This window comes from Ciconia boyciana, chromosome 14 (genome assembly GCF_034638445.1).
Source record: "Ciconia boyciana chromosome 14, ASM3463844v1, whole genome shotgun sequence".
In the NCBI taxonomy this organism is placed as follows: Eukaryota; Metazoa; Chordata; class Aves; order Ciconiiformes; family Ciconiidae; genus Ciconia; species Ciconia boyciana.
Genome location: NC_132947.1, coordinates 7,771,789 through 7,786,838, shown reverse-complemented (window position 1 = coordinate 7,786,838; position 15,050 = coordinate 7,771,789). Strand labels below are relative to the sequence as shown.

Here is a 15,050-nt window from a genome sequence, read left to right as displayed (position 1 = left end):
TATTAACTTCCTAGAAGTTTGACTATTGCTGTAAATTTTGCATTGAGGGTGCTCCAATATAATAAAGATGGTTGGCAGTAGAAAACCTGAAGACAGGGAAGAGAGGTTAGATGAAGAAAACATCCTAATCACATAAATCATTACTCCAGGGCAAAATGTAATGAGCATTTTTTAAAACATGAGCTGTCTGCACTGTGACATCCATTTAACATCGTACCATCATGCCACACCAATAATTTCTTAACTTTAATGAAATCCTCCTCCCCCTTCACATCACCCATGCTTTTGATTAGTCTGAAGGTATTCACAACAATGCTCAGTATTGATTTCCCTATAAAGACGGCTTCTTGGTCCCCATGGATAAATGTGGGAACAAGTGACACTTGTGACCGTGCAGATTTCAAATTAATGGGCTACTCCGGTATGACTAAAAGAAATGATAGGTACCTTGCGGTATTAATCATTTTGTGACAGTCCGTCCTAATTGCACCATTTTTAAACCTCTATAGAAAATTCAGCTTTCGGGGTTAAATCATCCTATTGCATATCATCCATCCTCAGTGACGTCCATGTTTTCTGTACAAAATGTTGAATAAAAATGGTGCAGAAGAGCAGATGCTACACTGAGGCATTTTCCAGGTTTTGTATCACCTCTGACATCTGAGCAGACATAAACGAGCTCCCATGCAGAACATGGTGACAGAAATGTCTTTGCAGTCACAGGTGAAAATCTGGAGCAAAACTAAAGGAACATTTTTATTCAGTAAGGGCCTTATTTGAAAGAATGATTGCAAGAGAGGGATCTGTCTGAGAGGCCGTATTTATCCATTTGATGTATATGTGTGTTTACTTACATTTACATAGGAAAAATAGTCTGACACATTCAGCTTTCACTTCCCCATAGGGGAAATGCAAATACCCGGTTAGCTAAATAAAATATGGCCATCTTTGTCATTGCTAACATCTTTTCCTCCTGATCTCTCATTTATAACGCGCTCTTGAATACCAAGGATGTTGATCACCGGAATCTTGTTAAATTTCCCCATGGGGAAAAGGGGCTTTTACTGACTTCCAGCCTTATCAGCAAGGAGACAAATGAAGCTCTTTGGCTTATTGTTTTCTCTTTTATTCAACAAATTACAGGTTTGATGCAAATCCCATTAAACTCTCAGTGTGTGTGGAATCATTTTTCTATTGCAAAGCTGCTCTACTTTTTCCTTCTGTTAGCTGTTAGGAAGAGGTGAGAGCCTCTACCAGCTGTTGTCTGGGCTTGGTGTCATGCTCCTAATGCTCCTTATCTGCTAGCCAATGTCATTTGTGGAGTTGCAACAATGCCAACATAGTGAAATCGTACTAACAAAGTGACTTAACATTTTGCCTGCATTTCAGTACCTGTAAATTGAAAAAAAAACCCCAACCTCAAAAACCCCACAACCCAAAAACCCCAGGAATTTACCTACATTGCAGAGGTATTATGGGGCTTTGCAGAATGGTGCAAAGGAAATAATTACTGTGCAGATATAGATGTACACATCTATACAGGCATGCATTTCTCAGTACAAATGGTGCTTTTAACTGTCTTGTACTCTTTATCTGGCAATGATTCATGCAAGATGTTTCTTGTAATCAAACATGCTCTGAAGCATAAAACAGGCATGTCTCCCTCATGAGATATTACCACCAGGACATCACGGTGTGCCAGGGGAAGGAAGTGCACGTTCTTTTTCCCCTGCGCAAACTCTGAATCACCAAGAAGCTTATTTGCACTGTGGCTTTGTGGTGGCAGACCCCGTATGTTGCCTCTCTTTCTGGCTCTTGCTTTCAAATGAAGTGCTGCGCTGAAACCAGAAGAGGCTTTTTCAGACCATAGAAGGGCAACACCATTTTTGCTGGCATTTGTACTGGTTTTAACATGGTGATGTCAGGCCAAAACCAAGATTCCATAGCTTAATGATAAAAAAAAAAAAGCTATTAGGGTGACTCTGTTTAAAGGAAAGACAGTGGGATTTATCAAGAAATAAAGTGGAGCCATAGACAGTTCAGCTCCTGCAAATCCTGTTAAGTTGTCTCTGGAATACTAGAGATGGTGATTGGTCTTCTCACAGCTCTTCCTAACCCCATCCACACTGAGGAGGGGCTGGCAGAGTAGTTGTGGGACTGTGAGCATGCTGCTGCCAGCCATAACCTCCTGAGCAGCTCAGTTATTGCCTACAGGGGCAATAGAGGTTTTCCTGGAATCAAGGTAAGAGGAATGGTTTGCATCCAAAACCAGCGAGTCCTTACACTGGCCAGAGCAGGCGGGGGAAGTCTGGACACTCGCCATGGGGAGAGCAGTCGCGTGTCCCTGTACAGACCACATTCCCCACCGCAAACTGGCTGGCAGTGGTGGATGTGGAGTGAAACACAAACCTGGGGGAGGGCACTTCTGCTTGCTGCTACAGAGCGTCGATGGGAAAGCAATAAAGCAGCGTGTCCTTAGGTGATAGCTGTCGATTCGCTGCTGCCACAGGCTGAGTCAGTCTCATTAGCACACCACTTCATTAAGCTTTTCTTTTAATTGCTTATTGGGTTAAGCTTCAGTAAGCATCTAAGAATATTTTTCCATTCAGCAATAGAGAAAGAAGGAGATGTACAATACGTGATGTTGTTCATGGGTTGTCAGTGGAATAGAGGTGGGAACGTTTTTACTTTCACACAGCAGATTTTGGTTTTTTTCTTCCTATTTATGATTAAAAGAGCAAACATCAGTCACTGGAGTGACAATGAATGAGAGTTACAGGGATTGAATGTGAAGTACAAATATGATTTTTTGACTGGTTTTTTTTTTAGTTCTTAATTTTACCAAAGGCCATGAAGATTGATCAGATCCATAATGCCAGGGGGCATCAAACTGGATAGTTCCATTGAAAATGCAGTGGCTACATCTTCCAAAATACTGCTTTTGTCTAATTAAAAAAAAAAAAAAGGAATTTCTGACTGATTCTAAAATTCTTGTCATTGAAAGACTTAGGAGTTGTAAGCAGTAGTGTGATATTTGCTCTTATCTGCCTGTCATATACATTCTCACTTGCTTTGAGTTAATTTGTCACATATTTCATAATTACCGTTACGCATATGAAATCTCCTCTAAATGAAATGCACTGCCGACATGGTCATTTGCAGTTATTCAGTTTCAATTAAGCAGATCTTCTTAATAAACCTGGAACCCTCTTTTGATCTTATTTGTAGTTTCAGGAGCTGCCTTCTTGCTTCATCATACTGGATTTTGGGTTCCAGTTCATTAGTTTTGAACAACCTTTTTGGCCAAATATCCTTAGAAATATTGCAGAGTTCACGTAGATTGATTTAATTTATATTTTTTGTATGTGTGAAATGACATTCTTGAACTATTACTTTATTTCCCCCCTCTTTTCTATATTTATCAGTAAAAATATTTCCCAACTTAATTAATTCTTTACACTAAGTTACAAGGAACTATTTAGTTTCCATATGTGCACACACACACCAGTTATAGTATGACATTCTTGCATCAAAAATGGTTTTGTCTCTCAAAGAGCTTTTTAATGTAGTATGGCTGTTCACAGGTAGCTACCTTTGGGAAATGAAAGGCAGCAGCTTTTCTTGACTTTATGGATTTCTGTTATCTGTACACGCGACTGTTACAATGGCTTTTCACCATCCTAAGCAGGTAAAAATTGCTGTTCTTGTAGCCAAGGTCTCAGACAGTATTGCCCCCTGCCCCTCTGCTCGTATGACGGAGGAGGCAGAGAAGGGGATGGATGTCTGGACCCTGCTAGTCCCAGGGAGGGACACATGCTCTCAAAGTACCATTTCCTTCTTTCTGTCCTGGACCATGTCTCATTTCTGTTCGTTGTCCAGTTACTAAGCTTGTTGCACTGATGGTTTTTGTTGGTATCTCGGCTGCGAAGTGAGGCAGGTCTGGGTAGAGGGTACCTCCCAGTGCCTGCACTCTGGGAGAGGAGCTGGACGTTTGACTCAGGTCAGCCTCAGGAATGGCTCTGTGTGCTCCTGGCTCTTTCAAAATAGGTTATTTCTGATAAACTTTCTCAGAGACAAATTATATTTTGTTTAATATTGATTTTTTTACATAGATGTAGTTTGCATGCAACTATATGGTTTGTGCTTCCTTAAAGATTGGACTGCAGTTCGCACTGGCTCAGTTATTAAATGCTAAAAAAGTGCATGCAGAGTTTAGTACTGTGCCTTTCAATCCTGAAGTACAATTGTTTATATTTTGTAACATTTGGGAAATCTTTCACTGGCAGATAAGGTAACATCAAAGTCTTAATAGTTTATTTTACAAGGATATTTTGGAGTCTTTCTAATCTTCTTGCATGATTGCTTATCTTCTCCACTGCAACTTGTTGAATGAAAGGATAATCTTCCTTTTGGATTAGTTTAGGAATTTTAGACCAAAAGGCCACAGTGTTTCATACATGAGAGTATTTTATTGTTGCTCATGGTGCTTCTGCTGAAATTCGGTGTTACTAAGTACACACTAGATCAGTTTTTCATTCTGCTTAGCTGGTAGCATTAACTGAAAGTCCTTAAAAAGAGTCAGTAAGTGAAGTCAACATAAATTTATATGATAAATTTTCTGCCTTTCTTCTAGAAATCAAGGTAAAGGCAAAAAATGTCCAGAAATTACAGTGAATCAGTTGCAAAATGTTTTCTGGGATTATTGAGGTTGTCTGGGCAGAGATATCCATTAAGAAATGTGCAGAACTGTGTGAAAACCTAAATCAAAACTCCAGTCATATATCTTCTGATTCCAGTAACTAAAAGATGGTTCAAACCAAGCTGTTATTTAGGGTCATGTTATTACTCTGAAATTAAAATGCCTAGAAATGTAATTGACAAAATAAAACAAAAATAATAGTGATATTGAATAAGGGGCTGGGGCTTTAAAAACCTTCAAATTTTCACATTTGCAATCCAGTCTTGAGAGGTGGCAACAATACCTGATCATATCTAAAATGGATTTACAGATTCCACTAGATATATATTATATTCTATCAGTGTTTTCAAGGACCTGTTAACAACGTAGTATAGTCAAATTCCTTAATTTAAGATGGATACATACAGAAAAAAAGTTTGTGGGGAAAAGCAGCTGAAGAATTCTCTTCAACAAAATCACCAATTGCTTAGACTTTTAAAGCTAGAAATCTCACAACTGGACCTTTAAAACTAGTAATTGTAGGTATGCGTTTTGCTCATGAAAATAACCAATTGGCAAGCACATTTATAAAGACAATATGTGCAATTAGATTAACAGCTATACATTTTGTTTATTGGCAAACATTCCTTCTCCAGTTTAAAACAAAGAAGAAAATGTGATGAGTAGCTTTCGGATGGCAAGAAATATTAGACATAAATGCTTTTTAGCAAATCTACCCCAAGCAAGCCTAATAGAAACCACTGATTTTCATAAAAGGAAATAACATTTGGTTAAAGTTTAATGTTAAGGAAATGAACTGTCACAAAGTGTAAGGCTCGAACAGACTGAGAAGGGATGACAGCAACGCCTGTTTCAGACCCAAATGCTGCTAAAATGCCATGGTAACACTCATGCATTATTTATTTCCATGACTAAATATAAGCGTTACTTTTGCTATCCTGAACTGAACCACAGCTGGGAATTAGAGTTTTCTTTCAATAAAGCTCATCAGTCTTACCGATCTATCAATCTTACCAGGCAGGCTTTTCAATTAACCAAGGAGGAGTTGTTCGATCCACTCACACCAGCACGGCCGTGCCGGGCTGTGCGATGGGGGATACAAACTGCCCCCAGGAGCTCGCACCAGCCACGAACAGATCCATGTGTTACATGAGATAAATTGCCCCTATTTTCATCAAGTGATGGATGTGCTACTGGTCCTATGTGTAGCTGCAGGACGTTCAGAAAGGAGTGAGCAAGCTGCCAGAAAAATGTATAGTTGGTGACACCTATGCAGGTCTAAGGGATTTCTCCACAAGGAAGCTGGCAGAAAAGACATTGATGGCCAAATGAATTGCCCTGGCAGCCTGCGTGTCGTTATTGGTGCACCAGCCTGCTGTATTAAAGTTTTAGATCTTATGTGAATCCTGCAGCAAAAGGTTAATTGTGGACAATTACTTGACATCTTAAGTTTGCAGCATGCGTTGGGATTTGAGACCGCGAGGAAAGCTCCCAAGACAAAAGATAAAGACCGACATGTCCGCTAGTGCAAACTGGCATGGTTCAGCTGAAGGGAATGAAATTCTGCCAGTTTAGATTTACTGAGACTCCAACCAAAAGCTCGTAATAAAGTTACAATGAGCAGACACCAGTTTCTCCAGAAAAAACCTCAAAACTAGTGTTATTGATGGAGAGTGAAACAGAGGCCTCAGAATTACTCATCCGTCATTCAAGGAATGAGGCCCTGGAACAGCCATTGCCTGAGCACATAGCAAACGTTATTACATGAGTAATTTATAACGTCACTATGGAACTGCTTTAAATTAGGTTCACAGTTAAGGCTCTTGATGAGTCAGGCTGTAGCATTTTAGTGCTCATGGTCAAAAATTACCAAGAAGAGATTTGCGGGAGAGAAACGAATCTTTCCCAACATCTAGCCCGAGGGAAGGCCAGACTCCCCAGGGGGAGGCAGGGAAAGGGCGAGGGGAGTGCAGCACCTCCTATAAGGACAATTAAGCTTCGTGGTCAGGCGTGTGCTTTCGCTACTGCCAGGAGCCCCAGAGACGTACACATCTCTGGAGCGGGTTTGCTTCTTGCCCTCTTGATTGCGCCTTATGGCCCTGCCTAAAACCTCCCAAGTCCATAGCGGAATGGGAAAATTCTGAATGCTCCTCCTGTATGTTCCAAAAGCCTCCTTCAAAATGTAATAAACAGGCTCTTGGAGGAACCTGACAGAGGTAGGCATCCACACCCCACTGAAAATTCATTAAGAGTTGGGCTTCCTTAAGCTCTTCTGAAAAGCCCAATGCACACAAGTGATTTCTGAAGCATGAAAGCGATGCCCAGTTCTGCAGTAGTGCCAAGAGCAGAGTATACTGCCAGTTTTTCACTCCTGCTTCAAGCTCTGGCAATCAAACGGGACAGATAATATTGTTACAGCGAGATTAGTTACAATTTAAAAATGGCTTGCCCCCCCCATTCTTTTGGCCACAGTTTGTTTTGAAAGAGAAGGCTCTTTGAGCTTGAGTGTATAAATTCATAAGGACTCACCCCAAATGACCACAATTTGAATTTCAATACTTTAAGACAGATGGCAAGTTTAGTTTGTTGATAAATTGTACATGGAATCCTTCTATCCAATTTCCTGTTGTTTACTCAAATGTATGGAAAAAGATCAATGCAAAGCTGAGTAGATAATTATCAGGATGGCTGGTCATTGGCTGAGACCCAAAGCAGCAGAGGACTGCAGGCACCCCGACTACCCATGCTGTATAGCAATTCCCATTCATTAACCTTTCAAAGGAAAAATCAGTATAATCTATTTAAAGGAAAATTAATTGTGGTTTGGATTTGTACATGTATCAAAGAATGATCAAAACTAAAAAACAGTGCAAAGTGCACAGAGGTCATACTCATCTTCAGCCTTCAGATAGTTATTTTCCAAAGAACTGGGCTGGATGCAGACTGGGCTGCTGTTCCTCACCATCTACCCACCAAGGTTTCTGTCCTGGCAGGTGGGAGCTGGAAGGGTCATGAAACTGCCTGCTAGTGTGCTTCGGAGAGTGGTCCGAGTCAGCCTAAGCAGCCCCTAAGAGTCCCCTATATAAAGATATTATAAAGTTTTAATACAATGATAGAAGTTTCAGCAAATGGTTTGTTACGGGTTATAGAGTACACAGGTTGTGCAGTGTGTTAGTAATTTTGCAGCACTACATTTTATAATAACTCATAACCTTTTAGCTTCATGCTTTTTACTACCCAAATTCACATATTATTAATACTAATTTAACATTTTTAATGTGTTGTAAACTACTTATTGAAAGAATGTTAACATAAAGTGAGATACATGAGTCTGGCCGCAAACAATGACAAACTTAAATTTGAATTAATCTAACATTTAAATATCAGTAAGGAAACAAAGGCACTGCTGACAAGACTTGTTAATGTTGGGCAGTGCATGTTTCTCAAGTTGTTTTTGTTGGTTTTGTTTATGAATGAGTGCTCCTTGTATGTTTATGCCTGTGCTTTTCTCCCCCTCTCTGTTCCTGCTAATCAGTGCGTATATCCACCACTTAGGACAACTGATGAGTCCCCAGAGCCAGCTGAGCCTTGGCAAGCAAAGGCACCTGTGTTAATGAATACTCATTTGAAACAGTTTACATGAGAGACGCAATTTACAATATTTTCTGTGTAAATTGCATGAAAATCAAGGATAATTGGGCGTGAAGTCATTCTTCTCGGTTCCTCTGGGAAGTAGCTGCATGAAAAAGGTCTGTAAATTCCACCCAATACAGCCAGATGTTCAATTTATGGCAACTTTGTTAGAAAACTTGTTAAACTTCGGGTAATAGTAAACAAATATTTTTACTGATATATTCTACAGTCAAAACTCCTGTCTTTTTTGCATTGCTTTCGAGTGACCTGACATAAAATTGAAATTAAGCCTTTGGCAAACTTTTCCTGTTTTAGACAATCTATGCCTGCGCTGGAATCTGCTCCTCAAAATATTGAACAGCAGCGATATTTACAGCCCTCGGGAGGTGTAAGCATGTGGAATGAATTCTCGTGCTATTTCTGACCAAGACTGTGGGAAATCTGAGCAATCATTTAGCCTTTGAGAATCCTTTCCCATTTGTATACCAGACTTGCTGGCGCAGTTTAGGAAAAGGGACTAGGAAGCACTGTGACTGAACCCAGACAAGTCCCCTTAAATCTTCAGCAAGACTTCAACTTCATTGTCACTGCAAATGCAATTAATAAATGGTGTGTCACAAAGAAAGGACACAAGTGACTCAATTTAAGGTACCTGCAGTTGCTGGGCAGTTAGCAGAAGTTTACAAAATCTACGTTCTACACAGAGCCTTTCATTACATGGTGTTACAGAGCCATGCAAATAGCTCTGACCACTTCTTGAGCAGAGGGCCTGTCATTTGTGTTTTACCACTCTGAAAGTGTTCTTAATATTTTTAGTTCAATACTGAAATACAAATTCCAGATTTGTTTGCATGCCATAAAAAGAATGACTTGCTGTCCTGGTGTCTGCCTTATTTGAGTTAGTCTGTTTTATAATGGCTGTTTTGAATTTACACCTTCAAAGTTAGCAAAGAACATCTGTAAATTTGGGCTGCCTTTTCGAAAAAGTGACATGCAGGCTTTCACACATGAACCGAATGTTTCCAACTGCATGCGCAGGAGGGTTATTGATGCAGTCTTTTGTCTCAGCTCTAGGTAAGGAGAGTCAGAAAGTACATCTTTTTAGTTAGCTGTCTTTTCTCATACTTCAGTGTGAAGGTACTGTGATTCAGCCATCATTCTTTCCTAGTACTTTGTCTTGCTTCTAAAGGAAAATAACTTGCTTTAGCCTTTTAGTGCATTACAAAGCACAACTCTTCTTGCACTACCTCCATGCAAAGGGGCTGATATGTTGAGAGAATGACATGGAGAACAAAATCCACCCTTCACGCCTTCCCCATCCAATAGCTCCAGGGTGCAGGGTCTTGTGAGAGCTTTGGCTTTTCCTACCTGCAAGTCATGCTGCAATGGGGAATGGTGTTTGTTTTCACATTCATTCATTTTATTCAGGTGCCCAGTTCTGGTAAATGCTTATGCAAATTTAACCTTGCAACTGCACAATGAAATGTTAAAATCCAGCCCCCAAATCTACTGATTATATAAGGCAGCACATAATATCAAACTCTGCATTGTAAACTGACACTATTTGATATCTTTAGCAAACGCCATCTGCAAATACTATAATTAGAATATATACTTTTTTCTAACTCATTTAACAGCAACAAAAAGATCAAAAAACTTTCAGGCACAAATTTTCAGTAGACATGTAGCAATAAATGCTTAAATATGCACTGAGTCAAGATAAGAATTTGCAGAACTTGTAGACATATTGTTAACACAGACATCAAATTAGCTTGACATTGGCTCAGTAATGAGTATTTAGGGCAAAACAACAGAAAATAAATTTCACTGGAATCAATCAGTATTGGAATATCTATAAATATATATATTGAAGTCTAATTTAGAAAAAACTTCTCACATTTAAATAATGATATAACATAAAGAAGCTTCTATTTGAATTTTCAAGTGAAACCCTTAGCATTTGGGTTTAAACTGAAACTTAGCTGATGCTTTTCTTGCAGTGTGGTAATAGTAAATTATTTATTTAAATACACTGTAATAGCAACCAGCATCCTGTTACAGCACTGGCGAGGCATACTGCAGCCTGAGTGCTAGTACTAATCCCAAACCTTCTTCCTAGACAACGTTACCAGAGGCAAGGTTTAGGTTCCTACAGAATGTCCTTAAAAATTTCAGATACCATTAAATATAGGCCCTGGCTTAAATATTTCCCTGGGTACCATTAATTACTTTGCCTGTCAGGTTCCTTTGTGAGCATACAATAGGCAAAACATCCATTTATGGTATGATTTCTACACCTTTTGATGTTGGCAATTTGAGTCTTGAGATACCCTTTAGCAGGCTTGTCTTCACTGTCTTGGAAAATGCTGCCTTACCCCAGAAGATATTGATTTTACCACTAGTGGTGGTAGGTCCTGTTTTGAAGGATCTCTTGGAGGAATTATTCAACGTGCTGTGGGGTTTAGCTGGGCCAGCCCCAAGGACAACCATATATGTCATGCAGTGAAATCCACCTACACAAGCAACACAGTTAAATCCAAACACACAGACAAATGTGAATGAGTCTGTCATGTCCACATGGTGTAATCCAGATTCAGCTGTCGCTGAGGTCTGAGTCTTTGGCACTGCTGCATTGCCTACTCGTGGCTCAGTAAAGACTACAGTTGCATATTTTGGGACCTACTCTGGGATTAATGTTCTTGTGCTGGCTCCGATGGGAAACATCAAACAGGCAGGCAGGGAAACTGCAATTGCGTAGGCTATATCACTCCAGCTCTGCCATAGCCAAAGATCAGAGTGAGCTGCTGGTCCCAGAGCTGCGCTTTGATACACTGCAGACTCTGATAAATTGCCTATAGGAAAAGGGAGGATGGATGGTGACCTTCTGACCCGCCACTCAGTCCTGCTTAATCCCTCCAGCCATGTCCTGCAGATGCAGGAAGGTCCCTTGATGTATGTCTTCAGGAGAGCGAGGATGAAAAAGTTGCTTAAATGCTTGTAACTGTCACAGAAATACAAAGCAAGCAAAATGAGTTGGGTTTTTCAAGAGCTAATGTTACCCTGGATTCACTTTGCTTGCAGATTCAGTCAGCATATATTTATTTCTATCTTACCATTCACTGTGTTGACAGTAATTTTGTTAGGGACAAAATATTACAATCAGAACCACAGTTTCCAGTAAAAAGATGCATTTCATTTGCTGCATCCCCCCCGCCCCCGCTATCTTCTCTGCCTCTCACCACCTTGGTCTACATGAAGCAAAATTATTTGAATGAATCGTGCAGAGGCAAGGTAATTTCAGTGCCTGATACTGCAATATTACTGTGCCAAATGACATGTTAGCCTGGTTAATAGATTATTTATTTTCATTAAATATTGATTATCAGTGCTTATGCTGGCAGGCACTTTCCTGTTTACTGTGCAAGTAGCTGTATGCCTACATTCTGTTATGGTAGGGTTTTTTTTAAGTTAGCTGTTCAGTCTCATGAATTTTCATGTTTTGGCACTGACTGACATCTGTTATGTGTGCATTTCACTAATGCAATTTTATACCTAATGTATTCAGAAATCCCTAGAGCAAATGAGGATGTTTTAACCAAGGGTCCTGGCCTCACTTCACCAGGGAAGTTACCTCAAAAGGCTAGCCCAAATTTTATGAAGGTTTCCTAAATTCTGTGACCCAACTCAGCACTCCTCTGCCGGAAGCCTGGCAGTGCTGGCCATTGCACAGGCAGCCTTACAGGCATATTAGAAACAAAGACACAGAAGAAGATGTAACAGCAGAGAAGAGTATCTGAGAAATCTTCATTTCTGCAGAATTCATTCACTCAAAATCAATTAGCACAATGATACGTAAATGGTGAAGGAAGAGAATTTCTGAGCAGTTTCGTACTGTGAATCCAGCATATGGTTTTGCATTAGCACCAGTGGTAGAACGAGCCACAATTATAAGGCAAAACTAATCAAATCTCTGCATTGTGAAAGAAGTAAATTCAGAATAAACTTCTTTTTCTCTTTTTCCAAAATTAAATATGGCTGGTCTAATGATCCAAGGCAGCACTACAAGTTTGGCTTTGGAAACAGGAGAATAAGGGATTTCGAGGTTTGCAATAGCATAGGAAAAAAAACCCCACTTTTTTTAAAGAATGACACTCTCTTATTTTTGCTCATTATCCGTTGCATTTTCTTGCAGCTAGAACTAGTCCAAATTCAGAATTTCCATTGCAAAAATCAGAATGAAATGTCAAAAATTTATCTCACGCCAAAACAAAATTAGACATAGGAATGCCAAAAAGCTTTTCATGGAGATACTGTGTTTGACATATTGCATTCCAGTAACCTCAAAGTACTTGATAAGGTCAGAACACTTCATTGTGATGTTATCATTTCTAAACTACTCTGAAAACCCAAAACAATAGTGGAAAAATGTTGGCATCTTGACCTTATGGAGACAAAATGTTATGGGAGCTTTTCATAAAAAAATATTGATGCATGTTATACATTTCCAGAAAATCATTTCAGGGTGATCAAATGAGAAACTTTTTTGTCAGGAAATGCTTGACTAGTACCAGCTCCATCTGTTCAAGGAAATAACTTCCACAGAAAATATTGCTTCCTTAAAATGGCCTCTGCAGTTTTCTTATTCTTTAACTTGGTAAGTCTCAGAGATGTTTGTCAAATTTCGCCTGTAGACTGTGATGAAATAATATCGTGGACACGGGGGATGACATGCTGCAAATATAATAAGGTGAATGTAACTTCTTTTTAAAATGTCAGTATGGCATTTTGGAAAAAACTGATACCCTCATTTTCAGTTAAAATGCGTAACAGTGATTTCTGTTTCCAGAGCCCTCAAAGCAAATGAGCTCACTGTAGGGCAATACAATGATAGTTATTATGAGATTAGAATATAACAATAATCCACTTAAATTATTAACAGCAGGCTAGTACTTCAAAGTGACCCTTGACTCTTATCTTCCTAAGAAATAATAGCAATAGCATTGTCATTAAGAGGAAAAGAATTTGAATTTCAATGAAAGCTTATTAAAAAGGTTTTATACAGTTTTGAATATAGATAAACATGAGCAGCATTTCCTTATAGGGAGTGCAAATGGTCAATAGACCCCTAGGGAAATGAAAGAAGGACTCCTGTCAAAACAATGAGAGCACACATTTGCATTGGTATTGAAAACGTGGTAAACAAGTTTTTTTCTAGTGATAGTATTGGGTTGAAAACCTGGACAATGAGATTTTCTGGCACATTCTTGGAACATACTGCGCACATGGGAATTAAAATGCATTTTCTCTTTGAACCATAGCATGTGTAAGGGATTTATGTTGTTCAAAGTAAAAACCTAAGTGGACACTAATATCCTAATTCATCAAAGAATAAGCACAGGCTTAAATCCACCTTTACTTAGCAAAGCTCTTAGGAATGTGTTTACCTGAAAGAATATGCTAGTGGTTAATGAAATCAGCAGTATGTGTTTACAGGTACTGGAAGGGATTAGAAGAAACGTCTAAACTTGTTGAAAAGACATCTAAAGTGGCTCTGTAATTTGTTTCCTGCTACAAATGTCTTTGAAACCAAAATAAGCACACTCTGTTTTTTCTGGGTTTGGAATATATTTGATGCTTCCAGCATTAGTATTTTTATGGTGCTTGAGATTGTGAAATACGTTTCTGTGCTGAATGCACACTTCTATACAAGATGAAGCAGGCTGGGTGTCTCAACTTTTCTAGCTTTCGACCAGCAATGAAATCTAACGAATGGTACTATGGAACTCGTATTAACAGTGTTCTTGGGTCTGTACAATATATTTAACAAAAATAGGTTACTTGGCAATTTTGCAGTGAGGAACCTATGCTTTGTAATATGCGACTTCTGTGTTGATTTAGAGTCATATTGTCCTAGTGGACAGACTTGTCTCAGAATATTCTTCTCATTTCTGGAGTAGTTTGGTGCACGGGTGTAGAAGTTTTTGTTGTTTCTAGCTGAAGCTGTTCTATTTTGTGCGTTCTGTAAAATAGCTCAGTGAAAGGGAGAGGGAAGTGCAAAATAATAAAGTAGACTCTGAGGCAAGGACTGCAGACTTGTCTCCTTCATCCTAAGTGAATTAGCCCTTCAGCTAGAGAGTCTTACACTCTATCTCTGTAATCCACTCCATCAATTAATATTTCGTAAAGCCTTGCAAAGCATAATCACCTCTTCAAGCAAGAACTGAAAGCACCACGCTGTTACCACAGCAGAGCAACCACCATCATTTCTGGCTGCTCCTAAAATGAAGGAGCTACATATTTAAACCAGAAAGGGGCCTGTTTTATCATAGGTGGGTTTTGTAGTCATTGAACAACTAAATAAAAATGGGCATCACTTCTACGTTGCCCTGCGCTCGGCACAGCTGCGAGGTGCTCTCCCGTTTATGCTCCTTGGTGATTCTCTGCTCTGCCTTCCCCCTTGCTACCCCATTTGTAACTTCCATGGCATGATAATTCTCAAAGTCAAAGTCATCTGTCTGGCTGACCTCCTCAGACTGCCTATATTTGTAATGCTATTAAAAGATGTTATGAAGAGATGAACAGTCCTTCTTTCCAGGACATAGTATTTATAGCGTACCACTAACAGGTAACCCATGTAGAGCAAGCGGAGTCACTGGAGCTCCTCTCTCCTGGGCTGGCGTACTTGGCAATATTCACACGTTCTTGGAAAAGGAGAACT

General features: G+C 39.5%; 1 protein-coding gene across 1 annotated transcript in view; it reads left to right on the top strand.

Moving 5' to 3' along the window:
• Positions 1 to 2,223: 2,223 nt before the first annotated feature.
• Positions 2,224 to 15,050, top strand: part of DOK5 (docking protein 5) — a 62,384-nt gene continuing 49,557 nt past the window's right edge. The window contains exon 1 of the mRNA XM_072879305.1: positions 2,224 to 2,242. The gene's annotated coding sequence lies outside the window, so the exon portion shown is untranslated. The remainder of the gene's footprint in view (positions 2,243 to 15,050) is intronic.